This window comes from Salvelinus sp. IW2-2015, unplaced genomic scaffold (assembly GCF_002910315.2).
Source record: "Salvelinus sp. IW2-2015 unplaced genomic scaffold, ASM291031v2 Un_scaffold16513, whole genome shotgun sequence".
In the NCBI taxonomy this organism is placed as follows: domain Eukaryota; kingdom Metazoa; phylum Chordata; class Actinopteri; order Salmoniformes; family Salmonidae; genus Salvelinus; species Salvelinus sp. IW2-2015.
In genome coordinates, this window is record NW_019957622.1 from 80,333 (window position 1) to 91,535 (window position 11,203).

The 11,203-nt window shown below is 43.3% G+C and overlaps 2 long non-coding RNA genes across 2 annotated transcripts in view; both read left to right on the plus strand.

Moving 5' to 3' along the window:
* Positions 1–7,977: 7,977 nt before the first annotated feature.
* Positions 7,978–11,203, plus strand: part of LOC112080809 (uncharacterized) — a 7,824-nt gene continuing 4,598 nt past the window's right edge. The window contains exons 1-2 of the long non-coding RNA XR_002896232.2: positions 7,978–8,065; positions 8,589–8,667. This is a non-coding gene — a long non-coding RNA (uncharacterized lncRNA). The remainder of the gene's footprint in view (positions 8,066–8,588; positions 8,668–11,203) is intronic.
* LOC139027477 (uncharacterized) lies at positions 10,383–10,899 on the plus strand. The gene is made up of 4 exons (XR_011479567.1): positions 10,383–10,422; positions 10,464–10,620; positions 10,657–10,740; positions 10,840–10,899. It is a non-coding gene; the product is annotated as an uncharacterized lncRNA (long non-coding RNA).

An 11,203-nucleotide genomic window follows, 5' to 3' on the forward strand; every position in this document is an offset into this window, starting at 1 on the left:
CTATGACTTTCCAACACAACACTGGAACTCTTCCAAGTCAAGGTAAGCTTTTGGTATTACTAATGTAATGCCACTGGGGCGTTGCACGAATGTACCTAACCATAAACATCAATGCCTTTCTTAAAATCAATACACAGATGTATTTTTTTTTTTTTACCTGCATATTTAGTTAAAATAAATTAATGTTAGCAGGCAATATTAACTAGGAAAATTGTGTCACTTCTCTTGCGTTCATTGCACGCAGAGTCAGGGTATATGCAACAGTTTGGGCCTCCTGGCTCGTTGCGAATTAATTTTCCAGAAATTAACATAATTATGACATAACATTGAAGGTTGTGCAATGTAACAGCAATATTCAGACTTAGGGTTGCCGCCCATTCGATAAAATACGGAACGGTTCCGTATTTCACTGAAAGAATATACGTTTTGTTTTTGAAATTATTGTTTCCGGATTTGACCATGTTAATGGCCAACGGCTCGTATTTCTGTGTTTATTATATTATAATTAAGTCTATGATTTGATAGAGCAGTCTGACTGAGCAGTGGTAGGCGGCAGTAGGCTTGTAAGCATTCATTCAAACTTTACTACGTTTGCCAGCAGCTCTTAGCAATGCTTGCTTCACAGCGCTGTTAATGACTTCAAGCCTATCAACTCCTGAGATTAGGCTGGCAATACGAAAGTGCCTATTAGAACATCCAATAGTCAAAGGTATATGAAATGCAAATGGTATAGAGATAAATAGTCGACGCGTCATAATTCCTATAACTACAACCTAAAACTTCTTAACTGGGAATAGAAGAAGTGGGAATATTGAACCACCAGCTTTCATATGTTCTCATGTTCTGAGCAAGGAACTTAAACGTTAGCTTTTTTACATGGCACATATTGCACTTTTACTTTCTTCTCCAACACTGTGTTTTTGCATTATTTAAACCAAATTGTCATTATTACAAATATATATACAGTGGGGAGAACAAGTATTTGATACACTGCCGATTTTGCAGGTTTTCCTACTTACAAAGCATTGTAGAGGTCTGTATTTTTATCATAGGTACACTTCAACTGTGAGAGACGGAATCTAAAACAAAATCCAGAAAATCACATTGTATGATTTTAAATAATTAATTTGCATTTTATTGCATGACATAAGTATTTGATCACCTACCAACCAGTAAGATTTCCGGCTCTCACAGACCTGTTAGTTTTTCTTTAAGACACCCTCCTGTTCTCCTCTCATTACTGTATTAACTGCACCTGTTTGAACTCGTTACCTGTATAAAAGACACCTTTCCACACACTCAATCAAACAGACTCCAACCTCTCCACAATGGCCAAGACCAGAGAGCTGTGTAAGGACATCAGGGATGAAATTGTAGACCTGCACAGGCTGGATGGGCTACAGGACAATAGGCAGCAGCTTAGTGAGAAGGCAACAACTGTTGGCGCAATTATTAGAAAATGGAAGAAGTTCAAGATGACGGTCAATCACCCTCGGTCTGGGGCTCCATGCAAGATCTCACCTCGTGGGGCATCAATGATCATGAGGAAGGTGAGGGATCAGCCCAGAACTACACGCAGGACCTGTCAATGACCTGAAGAGAGCTGGGACCACAGTCTCAAAGAAAACCATTAGTAACACACTACGCCGTCATGGATTAAAATTCCTGCAGCGCACGCAAGGTCCCCTGCTCAAGCCAGCGCATGTCCAGCCCGTCTGAAGTTTGCCAATGACCATCTGGATGATCCAGAGGAGGAATGGGAGAAGGTCATGTGGTCTGATGAGACAAAAAGAGCTTTTTGGTCTAAACTCCACTCGCTGTGTTTGAGGAAGAAGAAGGATGAGTACAACCCCAACAACACCATCCCAACTGTGAAGCATGGAGGGGAAACATCATTCTTTGGGATGCTTTTCTGCAAAGGGACAGGACGACTGCCGTATTGAGGGGAGGATGGATGGGGCCATGTATCGCGAGATCTTGGCCAACAACCTCCTTCCCTCAGTAAGAGCATTGAAGATGGGTCGTGGCTGGTCTTCCAGAATGACAACGACCCAAAACACACAGCCAGGGCAACTAAGGAGTGGCTCCGTAAGAAGCATCTCAAGGTCCTGGAGTGGCCTAGCCAGTCTCCAGACCTGAACCCAATAGAAATCTTTGGAGGAGCTGAAAGTCCGTATTGCCCAGCGACAGCCCGAAACCTGAAGGATCTGGAGAAGGTCTGTATGGAGGAGTGGGCAAAATCCCTGCTGCAGTGTGTGCAAACCTGGTCAAGAACTACAGGAAACGTTCTGATCTCTGTAATTGCAAACAAAGGTTTCTGTACCAAATATTAAGTTCTGCTTTTCTGATGTATCAAATACTTTAGTCATGCAATAAAATGCTAATTAATTACTTAAAAATCATACAATGTGATTTTCTGGATTTTTGTTTTAGATTCCGTCTCTCACAGTTGAAGGACCTATTGATAAAAATTACAGACCTCTACATGCTTTGTAAGTAGGAAAACCTGCAAAATCGGCAGTGTATCAAATACTTGTTCTCCCCACTGTATATATATAACATTTAAAAAATCGTCTGATTAATCGGTATCGGCTTTTTTGGTCCTCCAATAATCGGTATCGATATCGGCGTTGAAAAATCATAATCGGTCGACCTCTACTCTACACACACCCTCACATTATTATTCTTTARTTGTATTGCTTCTGAAATGTGTGTACATTTGTGTCTTTAGTTGTAGTTTTTTTAATGTTTTTTTTATATACAGTGCCTTCAGAAATTATTCACACCCCTTGACTTTTTCTACATTCTGTTGTGTGACATAAATTGAGATTTTGTGTTACTGGCCTACACACGATACCCCATAATGTCAGTGGAATTATGTTTTTAGATTTTTTTTAACCAATTAATAAAAAATGAAAAGCTGAAATGTCTTGAGTCAATAAGTATTCAACCCCTTTGTTATGGCAAGTCAAAATAAGTTCAGGAGTAAAAATGTCACATAATAAGTTGCATGGATTCTGTGTGCAATTATAGTGTTTAACATGATATTTTGAATGACTACCTCATCTCTGTAGCCCACACAATTGTCTGTAAGGTCCCCCAGTCAAGCAGTGAATTCCAAACTCAGATTYAACCACAAAGACCAGGGAAGTTTTCCAATGCCTCGCAAAGAAGGGCACCTATTGGCAGACACAGGTTATCCCTTTGAGCATGGTGAAGACTTTGGATGCTGTATCAATATTTTTATTTATTTCACCTTTATTTTACCAGGTAGGCCAGTTGAGAACAAGTTCTCATTTACAACTGCGACCTGGCCAAGATAAAGCATAGCAGTGCGACAAAAACAACAACACAGAGTTACACATAAACAAACATATAGTCAATAACACAAAAGAAAAGAAAAATAGAAAGATCTATGTACAGTGTGTGAAAATGTAGAAGAGTAGGGAGGTAGGCAATAACTAGGCCATAGAGGCGAAAATAATTACAATTTAGCATTAATACTGGAGTGATAGATGTGCAGATGATGATGTGCAAGTAGAGATACTGGGGTGCAAAAGAGCAAGAGGGTAAGTAATAATATGGGGATGAGGTAGTCGGGTGTGCTATTTACAGATTGGCTGTGTACAGGTACAGTGATCGGTAAGCTGCTCTGACAGCTGATGCTTAAAGTTAGAGAGAGAGATATAAGACTCCAGCTTCAGAGATTTTTACAATTCGTTCCAGTCATTTGCAGCAGAGAACTGGAAGGAGAGGCGGCCAAAGGAAGTGTTGGCTTTGGGGATGACCAGCGCAGTATACCTGCTGGAGCTCGTGCTACGGGTGGGTGTTGCTATGGTGACCAGTGAGCTGAGATAAGGCGGGGCTTCACCTAGCAAAGACTTATAGATGACCTGGAGCCAGTGGGTTTGGCGACGGATATGTAGTGAGGGCCAGCCTACGAGAGCATAGAGGTCGCAGTGGTGGGTAGTTTATGGGGCTTTGGTGATAAAACGGATGGCACTGTGATAGACTACATCCAGTTTGCTGAGTAGAGTGTTGGGGTCTATTTTGTAAATGACATCGCCGATGTCAAGGATCGGTAGGATAGTCAGTTTTACGAGGGTATGTCTGGCGGAATGAGTGAATGAGGCTTTGTTGCGAAATAGGAAGCCAATTCTAGATTTAATTTTGGATTGGAGATGCTTAATGTGAGTCTGGAAGGATAGTTTAYAGTCTAACCAGACACCTAGGTATTTGTAGTTGTCCACRTATTCTAAGTCAGAACCGTCCAGGGTACTGATGCTAGTCCTGTGGGAGGGTGCGGGCAGCAATCGGGTGAAGAGCATGCACTTAGTTTTACTAGCATTTAAGAGCAGTTGGAGGCCACAGAAGGAGAGTTGTATGGCGTTGAAACTCGTTTAGAGGTTTGTTAGCAGCACAGTGTCCAAAGAAGGACACTGCTTTCCACCAGACACTGGGAGATCAATTCCCCTTTCAGCAGGACAATAACCTAAAACACAAGGCCAAATGTACACTGGAGTTGCTTACCAAGACGACATTGAATGTTCCTGAGTGGCCAAGTTACAGTTTGGACTTAAATTGTCTTGAAAATCTTTGGCAGGACTTAAATATGTCTGTCTAGCGATGATCAACAACCAACTTGACAGAATTTTTTTTWAAGAATAATGTGCAAATATTGTACAATTCAGGTGTGCAAAGCTCTTAGAGACTTACCCAGAAAGACTCACAGCTGTAATCACTACTGAAGGTGATTCTAACATGTATTGACTCAGAGATGTGAATACTTATGTAAATGAGATATTTCTGTATTTCATTTTCAATAAATTTGCAAACATTTCAACCCTAACCCTAGCTTTATGTCAACCCAAACCCTAACCTTGGTTTATCATACTTTTTATCATACTTTTCTCTTTGGAATTGTAAGTGCTAGAGCCTAGCTCTCTCTGTGACCCAAGGTGCAGGAGCCTGGCTCCAGGTAGCTCCTGCACAATTTAAAAACTGAACATCACTCCAAGATAAATGAGACGTTGTCAAATGACGAATGCTGTGATTTCACTTTCTTCTGAGTTTCCTGTTGTCGATTAGGGCTGAAAGCTAAAATGAAGTACAGTAATCAGTTAAATCAGAAAATTATGTAAAAAGGAATGCAGTCCTAAGGGTCGGTGGGATTTTTCTGGGCAATGGATGTGGCCACGCAGGCCCAGTGACTCACAAGCAAACCACGACTTGGCAACATCTTTGTTACAAACTGAGATTATTACAAAGATGTCCCTTGGCAACTCATTATACCATCAGCTCAGGCCATTTTCTCCCCCAGTCTTTAATTAAATTTGAATTATTACAAAAATAAAAAAAGAATCAACAGCTACATGGCTGCCAGCTAGTCTTGTATTGCGCCAGAAGGCAGGTGCCTTATCTTTTTAATTTGTCTGTTTTTTTCTGTCCATCTCTACAGCTCATTCTTATGCTCAGTATCATTTGCCATGTCTCTCCACACTTTCCTCTTGTCCGAAGCCCATAAACCTGTCCTTTGCTTGTTTCTTTGGATGTGGGGGTGGTGGAATCTAGTAGGAGCACACACAAACCTCTCAATATATCGCTCATATGTCTCTAATCACGCAGTCTCTCGATTTCAGACTGTCAAACGAGAAACAGGCCAAATAAGTCCTTTTGAAGAGGCATCCTTACAACACAAAAGAACCAAGCCTTCACTGCTAACTGGTGACAGTTTTGCACTATTGTATACAGAACATTTCTCAAGATAGTTGATTATAGTGGTGCTTTGAATGTAATCTATTCTTGTCTTGTAAAACATCTCATTCCACATTGTGGAAAGAAAACAACGCATTTGACTCATTAAGATGAAAGAATTGACAACGTATTTAATTGAGAAATAAATAATTGTTACAACTTGTCATCACACTGATAAGAAAAGCATCCAGACAAAGGTTTGAATGTTCCAAAGCAAAACAAGATGTTGTCAATAAGACGTCTCTCTCTTTACCTTCCTGAGCATCAGCAGTGTGGAAACACTGGCTGTCAGGCTTTGTTCCACAACGAACCCTTTGTGAATGGCTCTTTACTCTAATAAAAGACAGTAATTGCTGCAATGGTTGAAAATGTTGAAAACCATGTAATGTCAAGGTTGCATTTGAATGGTTGTTGATTAATTTCTCCTTTTGTGTGTCAAGCTCATTATGAAAGATGGAGATTGAAGGAGGGAAAGAAGTACACAGTCCTCCATCTCTCTCTCTNGAGCTCCTCTCTTCTCTCCTCTCTCTGCTCCTCTCCTCTCTCTTCTCTCGCTCCTCTCTCTCTCTCTCTCTCTCTCTCTCTCTCTCTCTCTCCTCTCTCTCTCTCTATCTCTCTCTCTCTCTCTCTCTCTCTCTCTCTCTCTCTCTCCTCTCTCTCTCTCTCTCTCTCTCTCTCTCCTCTCTCTCTCTCTCTCTCTCTCTCTCTCTCTCTCTCTCTCTCTCGTCTCTCTCTCCTCTCTCTCTCTCTCTCTCTCTCTCCCTCCTCTCTCTCTCTCTCTTCTCTCTCTCTCTCACTTTTCTCCTCCCCCTCTCTCTCTCTCTCTCTCTCTCTCTCTCTCTCTCTCTCTCTCTCTCTCTCTCTCTCTCTCTCTCTCTCCTCTCTCTCTCTCTCTCTCTCTCTCGCTCTCCCCCTCTCTCCTCTCTCTCTCTCTCTCTCTCTCTCTCTCTCTCTCTCTCTCTCTCTGCTTCCTCCTCTCTCTCTCTCTCTCCTCTCTCTCTCTCTCTCTCTCTCTCTCCTCTCTCTCCTCTCTCTCTCTCTCTCTCTCTCTCTCTCTCTCTCTCTCTCTCTCCCCCCTTCTCCAGGTGGTGAATCTGTTCAACATGTTTATAACATATGGAGATACGTTCCTGCCACCTCCAACAGTTATGATGAACTGTACTATGAATCGTCAGTGCACCAGATCTTTGACAACCTACTGCATGGTCAGCTGTCTGTCTGTCATGTCTGTCTGTACCTCGATACATGGGTCAGTCTCTGTCTGTAACCTCTAGCTGTCAGTCTGTCTGTCTGTAACCTCTACTACATGGGCAGTCTGTCTGTCTGTAACCCTACTGATGGGTCAGTCTGTCTGTCTGTAACCTCTACCATGGGCGCATCTGTCTGTCTGTAACCTCTACTGCATGGGTCAGTCTGTCTGTCTGTAACCTCTACTGCAGGGTCAGTCTGTCTGTCTGTAACCTCTACTGCATTGGTCAGTCTGTCTGTCTGTAACCTCTACTGCATGGGTCAGTCTGTCTGTCTGTAACCTCTACTGCACATGGTCAGTCTGTCTGTCTGTAACCTCTACTGCATGGGTCAGTCTGTCTGTCTGTAACCCTACTGCATGGGTCAGTTCTGTCTGTCTGTAACCTCTACTGCATGGGTCAGTCTGTCTGTCTGTAACTCTCTGCATGGTCAGTCTGTCTGTTGTAACCTCTACTGCATGGGTCAGTCTGTCTGTCTGTAACCTCTACTGCATGGGTCAGTCTGTCTGTCTGTAACCTCTACTACATGGGTCAGTCTGAAGCTCTACTGCATGGGTCAGTCTGTCTGTAGTCTGTAACCTCTACACATGGGTCAGTCTGTCTGTCAGTCTGTAACCTCTACTAATGGGTCAGTCTGTCTGTCAGTCTGTAACCTCTACTACATGGGCCAGTCTCTGTCAGTCTGTAACCTCTACTACATGGCCAGTCTGTCTGTCAGTCTGTAACCTCTACTACATGGGCCAGTCTGTCAGTCTGTAACCTCTACTACACGTCAGTCTGTCTGTCAGTCTGTAACCTCTACTACACGGGTCAGTCTGTCTGTCAGTCTGTAACTCTACTAATGGGTCAGTCTGTCTGTCAGTCTGTAACCTCTACTACATGGGTCAGTCTGTCTGTCAGTCTGTAACCTCTACTACATGGGCCAGTCTGTCTGAAATGACTGTGTGTTTTGTCTAAGTGAATCCTGATGACTGAACTGTCTTCCTCACAGTACTGAGAGTGTCCACCAACAACAGGCAGTGAAGAGCCTGCCAGTAAGTCACACACTCACTGGTCAACGTCAGGTAAGAGACAACACATTACTGTGTATTGGTAGTGTTTGTACCAGTTAGTGGAATAGTGTTGGGAATACTTTACCTTGCAGAAATATCTATTACACAGACTGTATCATCTCTTTTGCTTCTGCCATTTCCTGGTTTACACTTTCAGCTTTTCTATCTTTCAGTTCGAGGAGCTGGTTGAAATGGGGTTTGACTAGCTTCATTTGTTTAGAGCTTTCTCATAATGTGTGTGTGTTAGTTTGGTCTCTCTCTCTCTCTCTCTCTCTCTCTCTCTCCTCTCCTCCCTCTCCTCTCCTCTCCTCTCCTCTCCTCTCCTCTCCTAGTTCAGAATACCTAATATATGCTGCAGTGTTGGTCCCATCCAGTTTTATATTTCTTCATGTTTAAATATATTGGAAGATAAAACAGAATTCCATCACAGCAATGGAGCTCCTCTATAAAAGTCTGGGATTTACGTATTTCTACCTTCTCTCTCACCAATGCTTCCACTAATTCTGTGTTTCTGTGTGTGGGGGTGTGTTTTCAGGGCCATTATCAACCATTTCAACCCCAAGATTGAGTCCTACGCTGCAGTGAACCACATCTCCCAGCTGTCTGAGGACCAGGTAAACACGCCCCTTATGATGTCACAGGACACTCTATTATGAGTGTGACATCAACTTACCTGGTAAAATAAGGGATAAATAAAGCAATGATGTCACAACAAGCCTTTTATGACGTCACAACATGCCTACTTGGGATGTCATAATGGCCCAGTGAAAGCTTTTCCATTCTTTATGACATCACACTGGCCATCTGATTACGTCACAATGACAACAGTGTTTAAATTCAGACTGTGGCTCTTTATGACATCACAATGGAACACATCCCATGAAACAGTGTTATTCGCATTGCACCAGGAGATAGGCTTTTAACCACACTCCATCAGGCAGCATTTAATGAGAGGAGAGAAAAATGAAGGGCCAGGAAAGGGAGGAGAGGAAAGAAAGGGAGAAGGTTTTGGCGTATATATGCTTTATTTACCAACTGATAAGCACAGTGATGGATTCTGTCATTACACAGAGAGAGAGAGAGAGAGAGAGAGAGAGATGGGGAGAAAGATTCTGTCATTACACACCCCAATTACCTCTCAGCTGATATCTCCCGAATGTATTCCCAACAGGAAGAGAATACGTTTAAGTCAAATGACGTCAATGTACACTTTGACCTTTAGATGAGATTTGAATTTCCTCATTAGAAGTGACTGTAATGTAAAGTTGCAGGTGGGCTGAGTCCCAAATGGCAGAAGTAGTACATATGAAATAGGGATCCATGTAGGACTCCAGCCATAGTTTCCTGCTTCATTAGAAGTGACTGTAATGTAAAGTTGCAGGTGGGTTGTGTCCCAAATGGCAGAAGTAGTGCAGTATGAAATAGGGATCCATGTAGGACTCCAGCCATAGTTTCCTTCTTCATTAGAAGTGTGTGTAAAGTGTTCTCTCCAGACTGCCAGGTCAGGTTGTGTAGGTCTGGTGCTGCTGCAGCGTGTAGTGGGACTGACCCTTACACAGCCTTCTGACTGAGGGACATGGGCCGGGAGTTGGCTTGCGAGGGGAGGGTTTGTTGGCGCAGGAGAGTACAGGTGTGTTCATTAGCCTGTCTGATTGAGCCAGGTGGTGCTGCAGTAGAGACAGCCTACAGATGGTAACCTCTCTACCTCACTCACTCACTCACTCACTCACTCACTCACTCACTCACTCACTCACTCACTCACTCACTCACTCACTCACTCACTCACTCACTCACTCTCTGTCACACCACCTCCTCTCTTTCCCTCTCCTTCTTATGGCTCCTCTTCCTTCCTCCCTTTCCTCCTCGCTCGCTTCTGTTCCAGCCTCGGATTGTTCCAGCCTCAGATTGGACAGTGAAACACACGCGCTCGCACCTACAGGCGACTTGCAGATGTTTCATTTCTCTCTCATGCCGTCATGGCTGAAGCCGGCGCATATTCCTACTATTTATGTGTCCAGGTTAAAAAACGTGGGACGTCCCTCATTATAAACAAACAGTCGGTTAAATTCATGGTTATTGCGTCATTTTTCAGATCTATTAGAAGCGATGTAATAGACGAAACAACAATGTAATTAAACCAATTGACTGGCCAGAGATCAGGTCAGTTATCAGGTCAGTCATCAGGTCAGTCATCAGGTCAGTCCATCAGGTCAGTCATCAGTGTCAGTTATCAGGTCAGTTATCAGGTCAAGTTATTCAGGTCAGTTCATCAGGTCAGTCATCAGGTCAGTCATCAGTCGAGTCATCAGGTCAGAGTCAGGTCAGTCATTCAGGTCAGTCATCAGGTCAGTTATCAGGTCAGTTATCAGGTCAGTGCTATCAGGTCAGTCATCAGGTCAGTTGTCATCAGGTCAGTCATCAGGTCAGTCATCAGGTCAGTCATCAGGTCAGTTATCAGGTCAGTCATCAGGTCAGTCATCAGGTCAGTCATCAGGTCAGTCATCGAGGTCAGTTATCAGGTCAGTTATCAGGTCATTCATCAGGTCATTCATCAGGTCATTCATCAGGTCAGTTATCAGTCAGTTATCAGGTCAGTTATCCAGGTCAGTTATCAGGTCAGTTATCAGGTCATTCATCAGGTCAGTCATCAGGTCAGTCATCAGGTCAGTTATCAGGTCAGTCATCAGGTCAGTATCAGGTCATTATCAGGTCAGTTATTCAGGTCAGTCAATCAGGTCAAGTCCATCAGGTCAGTCATCAGGTCAGTCATCAGGTGCAGTTATCAGGTCAGTCATCAGGTCAGTTATCAGGTCAGTCATCAGGTCAGTTATCAGGTCAGTCATCAGGTCAGTTGATCAGGTCAGTTATCAGCGTCAGTCATCAGGTCAGTCATCAGGTCAGTCATCAGGTCAGTTATCAGTCAGTATCAGGTTCAGTTATTCAGTCCGTCAGTTAATCAAGGTCAGGTTATCAGGTCAGTCATCAGGTCACGTCATCAGGGTCAGTTGTATCAGATCAGGTCAGTTCATCAGGTCAGTCGACACATATCAGGTCAGTCATCAGTCAGTTATCAGGTCAGTCATCAGCATGTCAGTTTCAGGGCAGTTAATCTCCTGTCCTTTTCCCCCTCCCCCCTTTCACCCCTCCCTT